Source organism: Mesocricetus auratus, unplaced genomic scaffold (assembly GCF_017639785.1).
Source record: "Mesocricetus auratus isolate SY011 unplaced genomic scaffold, BCM_Maur_2.0 Super-Scaffold_100014, whole genome shotgun sequence".
NCBI classification, from domain to species: domain Eukaryota; kingdom Metazoa; phylum Chordata; class Mammalia; order Rodentia; family Cricetidae; genus Mesocricetus; species Mesocricetus auratus.
The window spans coordinates 13,313,178-13,323,462 of record NW_024429197.1 but is presented as its reverse complement, the minus strand read 5'-3'; positions in this window follow the sequence as shown (position 1 = coordinate 13,323,462).

Genomic DNA, 10,285 nt, shown 5'->3' with positions numbered 1-10,285 from the left:
CCAACCTCAGGAGTTGGAATAGCGACTGGTGTAGTTTTAGGTACTTTTCTAGTACCTAATGCATCCTGGTGTACATTTATATCTATGTAGCTTTTTGGTGGTGGTGGTTTTGTTTTGGTTTTGTAGCCCTGGCTGGCCTAGAACTCACTCTGTAGACCAGCTTGGCCTTGAAATCACAGAGTTTTCCACCTCTCCCTCAGGAGAGTTGGGATTAAAGATGTGTTATCATGCTCAACTGTATAGTTTCCTTTTTATTTGAGTTTTTAAAGTTAAACGTTTGTTTTTATGTGGGTGCAATACCCAGAGGTCAAAAAGATATTAGATCCTCTAGGACTGTAGTTATGGTTAGTTGTGAGCCACCCTGTAATTGCAGGGAATTGAACCTGCGTCCTCTGGAAAAGCTGCCAGTGCTCTTAATTGCTGAGCCAGCTCTCCAGTCCCTACCTCCCCCCCCCCACTCCCTTTTTAAGATTTATTTATAACATATAGTGTTCTGCCTGCATGTATCCCTGCAGGCCAGAAGAGGGCACCAAATCTCATTATGAATAATTGTGAGTCACCATGTGGTTGCTGGGAATTGAACTCTGGAAGGGCAGTCAGTGCTCTTAACTGCTGAGCCATCTCTCCAGCCCCCCCCTTTTAAAAACGGGATTATAGCCGGGCGGTGGTGGCGCACGACTTTAATCCCAGCACTCGGGAGAGGCAGGCGGATCTCTGTGAGTTCGAGGCCAGGCTGGACCGACAGTATCCAAAACAATACAGAGAAACCCTGTCTCGTAAAACCAAAAAAAAAAAAAAAAGGGGGATTGTAGGAGCCAAAGAAACTGTTGAATGGTTAAGAGCATTTGTTGCTTTTGCAGAGGACCCAGGTTCAATTCCCAGCACCCACGAGGTGGTTTATAACCACCTGTAACTCCAGTTTAAGTGGATCCAAAGTCCTCTTCTGACCTCTGTTGGCACCTAGCACATATATACATGCAGGCAAAATATTCATACACATGAAATAAAATAAATCCAAAAAAATTGTCATTATAGCCATGTGATTATAGCATGGTGGTAAAAACATGTAATCCCATCACTCAAGAGTCAAGAAGATTTCTAAGAGTTCTAGAGTCTCAAGATTGGGACTTTGTCTTAAAAATAAATAAGCTGGGGCTGGAGAGAGCTCAGTGGTTAAGAACACTGGCTGCTCTTCCAAAGGTCCTGGGTTCAATTTCCAGTATCTACATGGCAGCTCCCAACTGTTTAACTCCAAGATCTGACACCCTCACATAGACATACAGGCAAAAACAACAACACACCTAAAATAAATAAAATATTTAAGAATAAATAAATAAATAAGCCAGGAGGTTGACAAGATGGCTCAAAAAGTAAAGCACTTGTCATGCATGCCTGATGACCTGAGTTCTATCCCTGGACACCATATAAAGGTTGAAGGAGAGAACTAGATCCACAGTGTTGTCCTCCACATCTCACACACCTCACACACACACACACACACACACACACACACACACACACTAATAATTAATGATAAATAAATAACAGATGGCACATACTTGTAATCCAAGAAATGGGGAGGTGGAGTCATGAGGATCAGGAATTCAAAGACTGCCTGGGCTACACACGACCTTGTTGCAAAAACAGTTGTACTTTTCTTTGTGTGTGTGCGCGCACTGCATGTGCGTGAATGCATCCACAGCATTCAGAAGCCAAAGCAGGTGTCTTCTTCTATTGCTCACTGCTGTCTGCCTTGTTGCCTTGAAACAGGATTTCTCACTGGAACTGGAAGCTGGCCATTTAGCTAAGTGGCAGGAATGAGCTCTTGGGATCTGCCTGCCTCTCCCTCAGTGCTGGGGAACCGAGTCTGCTTTTTATGTGTATGCTATGGATTCACACTCAGGCCCTCAAGCTTGCAGGGCGAACACTCTTGTCCAACCGAGCCATCTCCCCAGTGCCAGTAGACACATTTGTTTTTAAAAAAAAGAGTAGTTTATGGAGTACACTGCAAGAGGAGGGCAGCAGACTGGGTGGTAACTGGGGGACTGTCTCCCGCCCATAGGATCTTTTTTTTTTTAAGGGATTCTATAATGCACCCAGTCTTCAGTTGCTCCCTGACCCTGACTTCACAATACAGCCAATGTCTTTTTATACAGCAATTGGGAGCGTTTCCTCCTTCTTGTTGAAGGTCATAAGATATATGGAAGCGATTTTTTTTTAAAGATGAAACCTGAAGGACAAGGGAGATTAGTCAGGCAGAAGGGTGATTCTCTAAAGGAGTCTGGAAAAGCAGCAGCAGCAACAGGGACCCTGCTAGCTGTGCAGCTTCCTCTCCAGTTGTAGCCCCCTCGCCTCTCCATTGCCAATTTTTCCCACTCTAATTTGCAGGGCATTGCAGTCCTCTTTGTCTTGCTCTAGCCCTGGGGAGCTTCATTCTTTATGCCAAAGCAACTTATTAAGTGTTTTCCTAAACAAAGAGCTATCTACCCAGAGAAAAATTATGCCACTCCCAGAACAGACAAAAGTAGCTGCAGGCAGTTGTGGTTTTAAATAGCAATTAAAAAAAAATCTGTTGCACACATAAAGCACCTGGCAGTTCATAAAGGGGCTGTTTGTCTCCATGATTATTTTCCGTGGGTTTCTGGTAGCATCAGCTGCTGCAAAGAGCCTGCCTCCCTCTTGAGGAATCCATTCTTCCTTTCAGGCTGCCCATCTTTCACGATGACACTCGAGACTGTAACCCCAGGAGGGAGGTGGCAGGATGGTAGAGAATTTGAACCGAGTTACCTAGTGAAAACTTGTTTCAAACAACCAAGGGCTAGGGATGTGACTCGGTAGCTCTCAGGACCTGCCTTTCCATGTCCCCTAGCACTGGGGTCGCCGGCTTGTGCAGCCATGTAAAGGATTCTGAGATCAACCCCTAGCATTTCAAACAAACAAAAAGTCTGCTTTTACTTTGTGGCTCAGGAGATCAAACCTTGGGCCTCATATAGACTACACACTCTGCTTTTGACCCCCAACCCTGGCTCCTGCCTCTTTCTTGGCTGTTTTCAAAATGATGAGGGATAGCCACATGTGGTGATGCTCGCCTTTAATCCCAGCACCCAGGAGATAGAGGCCAGCGGATCTCTGAGTTCAAGGCTAGCCTGGTTTACAGAGCAAGTTCTAGGACAGCCAGGGCTGCGCAGAAAAACCTTGTCTCAAAAAGCAACAAAGCAAAAGATGAGAGGCTGGAGAGATGGCTCAGTGGTTAAGAGCACTGGCTGCTCTTCCAGAGGACTGGAGTGTGATTCTCCCAACCCACACTGGGCAGTTTACTGCCACCTCTAACTCAAGCTCCAGGGCATCTAGGACCCTCTTCTGGCTTCTGAGAGTACCTGCATGCATGTGTCATACATTCACATATAACGCAACATTTTTTTTAAGCCTTGAAAAATGTACAGGGATGATATCTTGGTTTTGTGTCCCAGCTCTCGCAGCAGAAGACCAGGCATAGAACAGACACTCTGAGAGTGTGTTGACGTGGACTTCTCTGCTGTTCTGAGCTCCTAGTGAAAGACCCCAGGCGGGGGACTTTCACGGGAGGGAGACCCGAACCCAAGGAACACCGAGGCCACGAGCTTGGATGCAACAGCAAGAGGCTTTATTGATAATACACGGGTACCCGGGGCATCTCAGTCTCGGGAACTGAGAGCCCCGAGCTGGGGACTCAGGGGTTCTTTTATAGCAAAAAGCGGAGTACAGAAGCGAGAAGCCTAGTTACGGGACCCTGATTGGGTAATTTAAATGAGGCTGGGGCTCAGAACGAGGGCAATTAAGGTTTCTCTCAGAACTCAATTCTCGGCCTTGGCCCTATCTGAAGAACAAAAGGTTTCTGTGCCTGCCCAATCTTTCTGGGCTGGCTATGCAGACCATAGACACCTGTGCCCCTATCTGGACAGAGATAGTAGTGACTATTCAGCTGCGAAGACCTTGAGCTGAGCTCCCTCCTGATAAAAAAAATGGCTGAGCTGTGGGGGAAAGGAGTTTTCCATAAGCCTCAGCTGCTTGCGCTGGGCCGGGGTCTTTCACTAGGTGGCTCACAGGAGCCGTGGGCCTGCTCTGCTGTGAGCCACTAGGTGAATACTTCACACAGCAGAGGGGAAATTAAAGAGAACCTCTGGCCTTGGGTTCTTCGTCATCAAGCTAGATTCTACTCAGGAAACTGTTACATCAAGATATAGACTATAAAATACCCTCAGTCTCTAGCTCTGCACTGTCCTTGAGGGGAAAAAAATATGCCTCACAGGTACAAAATAGATATATTAACATGTACTTGGAAAAATTTTTATTCTATGGTGTGCATGTACACCGCATGAGTGGATGTGTGCCATGGCCCACATGGAGGTCAGAGGACAACACTGTAAAGTTGGTTCTCTCCTTTCACCTTTATGTGGGTCATTGAGGTCACTGAGGCATAAACATGTGTAAAAGTCTATCAAGCTGTTCATTTAAGATTTGTGCACTCACATGTACACGGGCTTGTTCTTCAAGTGCCTTTACATGCATCTTGAGGGCTCAGTTATGTTTTTGTGGAGGTGCAGTTGATAAAACTCAAGGCCTTATGCATGCTAGGCAAGCCCTGAACCACAGGGATACTCCCAGCTAGATGCAAAAATTGTTGGGTTTTTTTTTAACTTATTTAATTTTACATAACTAGTGTTTTCCCATGGGTGTCAGATTCCCTGGGTCTGTAGTTACAGACAGTTGTGAGCTGCCATGTGGGTGCTGGGAACTGAACCCCGGTCCTCTGAAAGATCAGCCAGTGCTCTTTAACCACTGAGCCATCTCTCCAGCCCCTGATCTTATTTTTGTTGTTGTTCTTGTTTTGTTTTGTTTTTTTGAGACAGGGTCTGTCTGTAGCTTTGGAGCCTGTCCTAGAATTCACTCTGTAGACCAGGCTGGCCTGGAACTCACAGAGATCCGCCTGCCTCTGCCTCCTGAGTCCTGGGATCAAAGGCATGCGCCACCACCATCTGGCTCCCTGGCCTTATAACCAATCCCCTCCTACCTCAGCCTACTAAGTGCTGGGGCTGCAAGTATACACCCAGCTGGTATACATTTTTTTAAAATAATTCATTCAACTTCATTTTATGTGCATTGATGTGAAGATGTCAGATCCCCTGGAACTGGAGTTATAGACAGGTGGGAGCTGCCATGTGGGTGCTAAGAATTAAACCTGGGTACTCTGGAAGAGCAACCAGTATTCTGCTGAGCTATCTCTCAGGCTCCATGGTAAACATTTCTTTCTTTCTTTTTTTTCTCTGTATTGTTTTGGAGGCTGTCCTGGAACTCGCTCTGTAGACCAGGCTGGCCTCGAACTCACAGATATCCTCCTGTCTCTGCCTCCTGAGTGCATGTACCACCAACACCTGGCTGGTAAACATTTCTTTTTTTTTTTTTTTTTTTTTTTGGTTTTTCGAGACAGGGTTTCTCTGTGGCTTTGGAGGCTGTCCTGGAACTCGCTTGGTAGTCCAGGCTGGTCTCGAACTCACAGAGATCCGCCTGCCTCTGCCTCCGGAGTGCTGGGATTAAAGGCGTGAGCCACCAACGCCCGTCTTGGTAAACATTTCTTAAAAGATTCATTTTATTTTTAATCCTATGCTTGTGTGTGTACTCTCTTGTGTGTGAGTGCTGAACCATCTCTACAGGCCCCAGTACAAATCTTTTTTTTTTTTAAAGATTTATTTATTTATTACAATCACAACACCCTGCCTCCATCTACACACCAGAAGAGGGCACCAGATCCCCCAGATCTCATTACAGATGGTTGTGAGCCACCATGTGGTTGCTGGGAATTGAACTCATGACCTCTGGAAGAGCAGTCAGTGCTCTTAACCTCTGAGCCATCTCTCCAGCCCCCCAGTACAAATCTTAAATGAACAACTAGGTCAGGAGGTGGTAGCACAGGCCTTTAATCCTAGTACTCAGGAGGCAGAGGCAGGCAGATCTCTGAGTTCAAGACCAGCCTGGTCTACAGAGTGAGTCCTAGGGCAGCCAAGGCTATACATATAAATTGTGTCTCTAAAAAACAAATCCATGCCGGGCGTTGGTGGCGCACGCCTTTAATCCCAGCACTCGGGAGGCAGAGGCAGGTGGATTTCTGTGAGTTCGAGGCCAGGCTGGACCGACAGCCTCCAAAACAGAGAAACCCTGTCTCGTAAAACCAAAAAAAAAAAAAAAAAAAAAAAACCAAATCCATGCTGGGCAGTGGTGGCACATGTCTTTAATCCCAGCACTCGGGAGGCAGAGGCAGTCAGATCTCTGTGAGTTCAAGGCCAAACTGGTCTACAAAGCTACACAGAGAAACCCTGTCTTGGAAAAAAAAAAAAACCAAACAAACAAACCAAAAAACCATAAAGCAACCAAACCCAAACAAACAAACAAAAAACAACTAGGTAGACTTTTTACACACTCATGTCTCAACTACTGCCCAGGTCAAGAGACACAGAATATTTACAGCACTCCAGAAGGTCCTTTCATCCCTTCTAGATGTAACTCTTCCTACTGTTGAAAGTATTATGCTGACCTCCATTGCTGCTAGTTAGTAATACCTATTTTGAACTTCTTTCTTTTTTTCCCCTGAGACAGGGTTTCTGAGCATCCCTGAATGACCAGGTTGGCCTGGATCGCCAATCTGCCTCTCTGCCTCTCAAATGCTGGGATTAATGGTGTGTACCACCCATGCTTGGCTTATTTTTATTTTTAGAATTACATTTTGTTTATTTTGTGTAGTATGTGTGCGCTTGCTAGTGCTACAGTCTGTGAATGGAGGTCAGGAGACAAGCTTTGGGAGTTGGTCCTCTCCCTCAGCCATGTGGGTCTCAGAGATCAAGCTCAGGTCGTCAGGCTTGGAGACAAGTGCCTTTACCCACCTGAGTCAATTTGCTGGTCCTCTGTCTTTTGAGATAGGCTCTTATGTAGTGTTAACTGGCCTCAGCCTTGCTATGTAGCAAAGGGTGACTTTGAACTTCTGATCCTTCTACCTCTGCCTTCTGGGTACTAGGGTTACTGGCAGTTTCCAGCAGATCTTATGATATGTATAATTTGATCAGGCTTCTTTTATTCAATAAAGATTCATTCATGTAAGTACTAATTCTTTGGAAGGTGGTGTGTGGGTGTGTGTGTAGGGGGGTTGCTATTCTTTTCACCACGTGTATGGGCAAAAGGAGCTTCCTTCTGCCATCTGAAGGCTCACTAATTAAATCTGCTGAAATAAACTGATTAACAGACCAAGCGTACAAGTTTATCCTGTGCGTGAGTATGTCACAAAGGAGGAAGAACTCAATAAGCCAGTGTGATGTAGAAGCTTGGACCCACTTCACAGGGAGAGGGGCGTGAAAGCTGTAGGTAATTTGAAGAGTAAAATGTTTTCCAGGGGAGATGGGTGCATCTCAAGAACAGAAAGCAGGTGGGGACAGAGACTGGCTAGGCTCTGAGTACGGAATCAACTTTGGTCTTCTTCCTATGGCCAGTTTCAATCTTCCTCCATCGGTGAGAAATCTAGGAAAAGAGTTCTGTGTGGTTGGTATGAACATATGTGTGTGTATATATATCCTACACTTCCTTCCTTCCTCAGTTAGGTCAGTCCCCTGAGTTGTGTAGTGTGGCAGGGTTCACCATAACCCAGGGGCTTCTGAGATCCCAGCCTGGAAGGTAGGCAGAGGATGTTACAGAAAGCCTCTCCCTGCCTGTGCTATTCCCAAGGAGCTCAATTTAAAGTCCAAACAGTATACTTTATGGGCCCATTTCTGAGGACCAACAAACACAGAACAGTGAATATTTGGTTAGTTTGCAGCTGTTGGCTATTGTGAGTTCTGATCTTAGGAACACTTTTGGTACACTTAGCACTTGTTTCTCTCGGCTGTATGTTTGAGTGGAATTGCTCAATCATTAGGGGCATTCAGTTTTACCATTAGCGATGTTGCAAGTCTTCCAAGGTGGATGTACTAATTTATAGCTCCATTTTCCTTTTAGTTTCAGTCCTTTTGTCTTTTGATTTCATGCCTTTAAATTCCAGCTGCAGACTCTGGGAGTTCCGGGATTACAGATGTGAGCCACCATGCCCGGCTCTGGACATGGCTGTTTAAAGTGTTTGTTCATGCCCCTTCCACCCAGGACTACCACCTCTCCACTCAAGACCACTTGGGTTCACTATTGGTCATCTCTGTGCTCCTTACTCTGAGGTCCGTGTCTGGAGACTGTAATCTTAAACTCCACACTCATAACCCGCCCTCTGGTAGCTTCCATCTCTTTTCAGTTCCAAATCCATCTTCCCTGCAACCCCCCACCCCACCCCGTTTTTGTTCAGGCACACTTCAAGGTGCCGGGCGTGGTTTCCTTCACCTTCATTCTCACTGCCCCTCATCAGTGTTCAGCTCATAATCCCACACACTTAAAGAAATTTGCCTGCCCTGTTTTCCCTACATCATTCTCTCCTTACCCTAGATGTCTCCTCCAGGGCTCTTAGCTTATCAGCCACTTCCTAGGGGCTAGATGCTTTGTATACTCTCTCCCGGTGCCACTTTCTTCCCATCATTCCATTCATCACCGTGGGCTGTTATTACCAGTGTCATTGCCTGAATCTCTGGACCAGACATTGTCATTTTGCCTACTCAGCATTCACTCCCTGTCTTCCTGGCACTTCAGGTTTCCAGGGAACCACCATCCCTTCTCACTCCTCAGAGTTGGTGCCGCAGTGTGTGTATGACCCAATCCTGGCTGGCCAGCATGCCCATCTTTAGCCTTATTATAGGATCAGTGTTAAGCACTGGACCCAGGTCCAATCTTAGAATTTTGCTGGAACGAATGGCAAAGAATCATCCCCCATCCCCCACAGAGTTGCTGACAGGCTATGAAGGACTGGAGTGAGCCCTGGGCCCTGCCCACCGTATGGTCTATGTTCTTTTGGTGGGGTGCATTAGAGATTGATTTCAGGGCCTCAGTCATGCTAGGCACAGGCTCTAGTTCTGAGCCACAATCCTAATTCCCCCACACTTCAAGGGGGGCGGTTGGTCTTCCACTCTACGAAGCACACAGATGCTATAATAAATGGACATAACGGGGCGTGGTGGCCCTCTGCAGCCCACTTACATGCCTAGTGCTACCTTCAATCCCTAATCAGCTTCACTTGACTTTGTTGTCAAACTACAGAGCAGCAGTGTTAAAAGCACATGTCTTGGGCTGGAGAGATGACTCAGAAGTTAAGAGCACTGGTTAGTCTTCCAGAGGTTCTGAGTTCAATTCCCAGCAACCACATGATGGCTCACAACCATCTATGATGAGATCTGGTGCCCTTTTTCTGGCATGCAGACATACATGCAGGCAGAACACTGTACATATACATAACAATAATAATAATCTTTTGAAAAGCACATGTCTTGAATGCTGACAGGTATAAGCTATAGCACCACTACTTACTAGGTATACGACATAGAACAAATGACATAACTTTCTGTCTAGGTTTCCTCACCTAAATGGAAATGACAATACTACCCACTGTTGTGAGAATTAAGAGCACTGCTTAATGTAAAAAGACTTGTTGACACTAGGGTTAGGGTGGGTGTCACATGGAACATTTAACAAAGCAAGTGAGGACTTGGCCAGGTCTCCAGGTGGCTAAAGACAGCTTTATTTGAAGTGGGGACTTCTTCCCTTTAATAGTCTGCATATTACCAGAAACTTCCAGAACTTTCTGCATTTTGTCAGTCATGTGTTCTTAATCTCACGCTGATATCACTAATGGGATTCTTTTTCAAGTGTCTGGCATCTCTCTGGGGCTCCAGAGCCACAATGGCCACCAAAACCTGACTGAGAGCATTGTTGACAACACACAATATACTTTGTGTGGGAAATTAGCTTCACTGTAATGCCAGTGTGTGCGGAACCACATTATAGAGTCCATTCAGGAACTCCTCCAACTACTACATTACTGTGGGGTGGCACATGCCCTGGTCTCAGTGAGACACTGTAGGTCCAAGAACATGGACTTGGGCTCTGTCAGAGCTCGGGTCCCATCTCTGCCTTTTGATTGCTTGTATGTACTTAAGTAAGGCATTCTTTTTTTTTTTTAATTATTGCCGGGCAGTGGTGGCACACGCCTTTAATTCCAGCACTCAGGAGGCAGCGAGACCAGCCTGGTCTACAAAGCGAGTTCCAGGATAGCCTCCAAAGTCACAGAGAAACCCTGTCTGAAAACTCCCCCCCCCCCCCAATTATCTAACTTTATGTGCAAATGTGAAGGTAT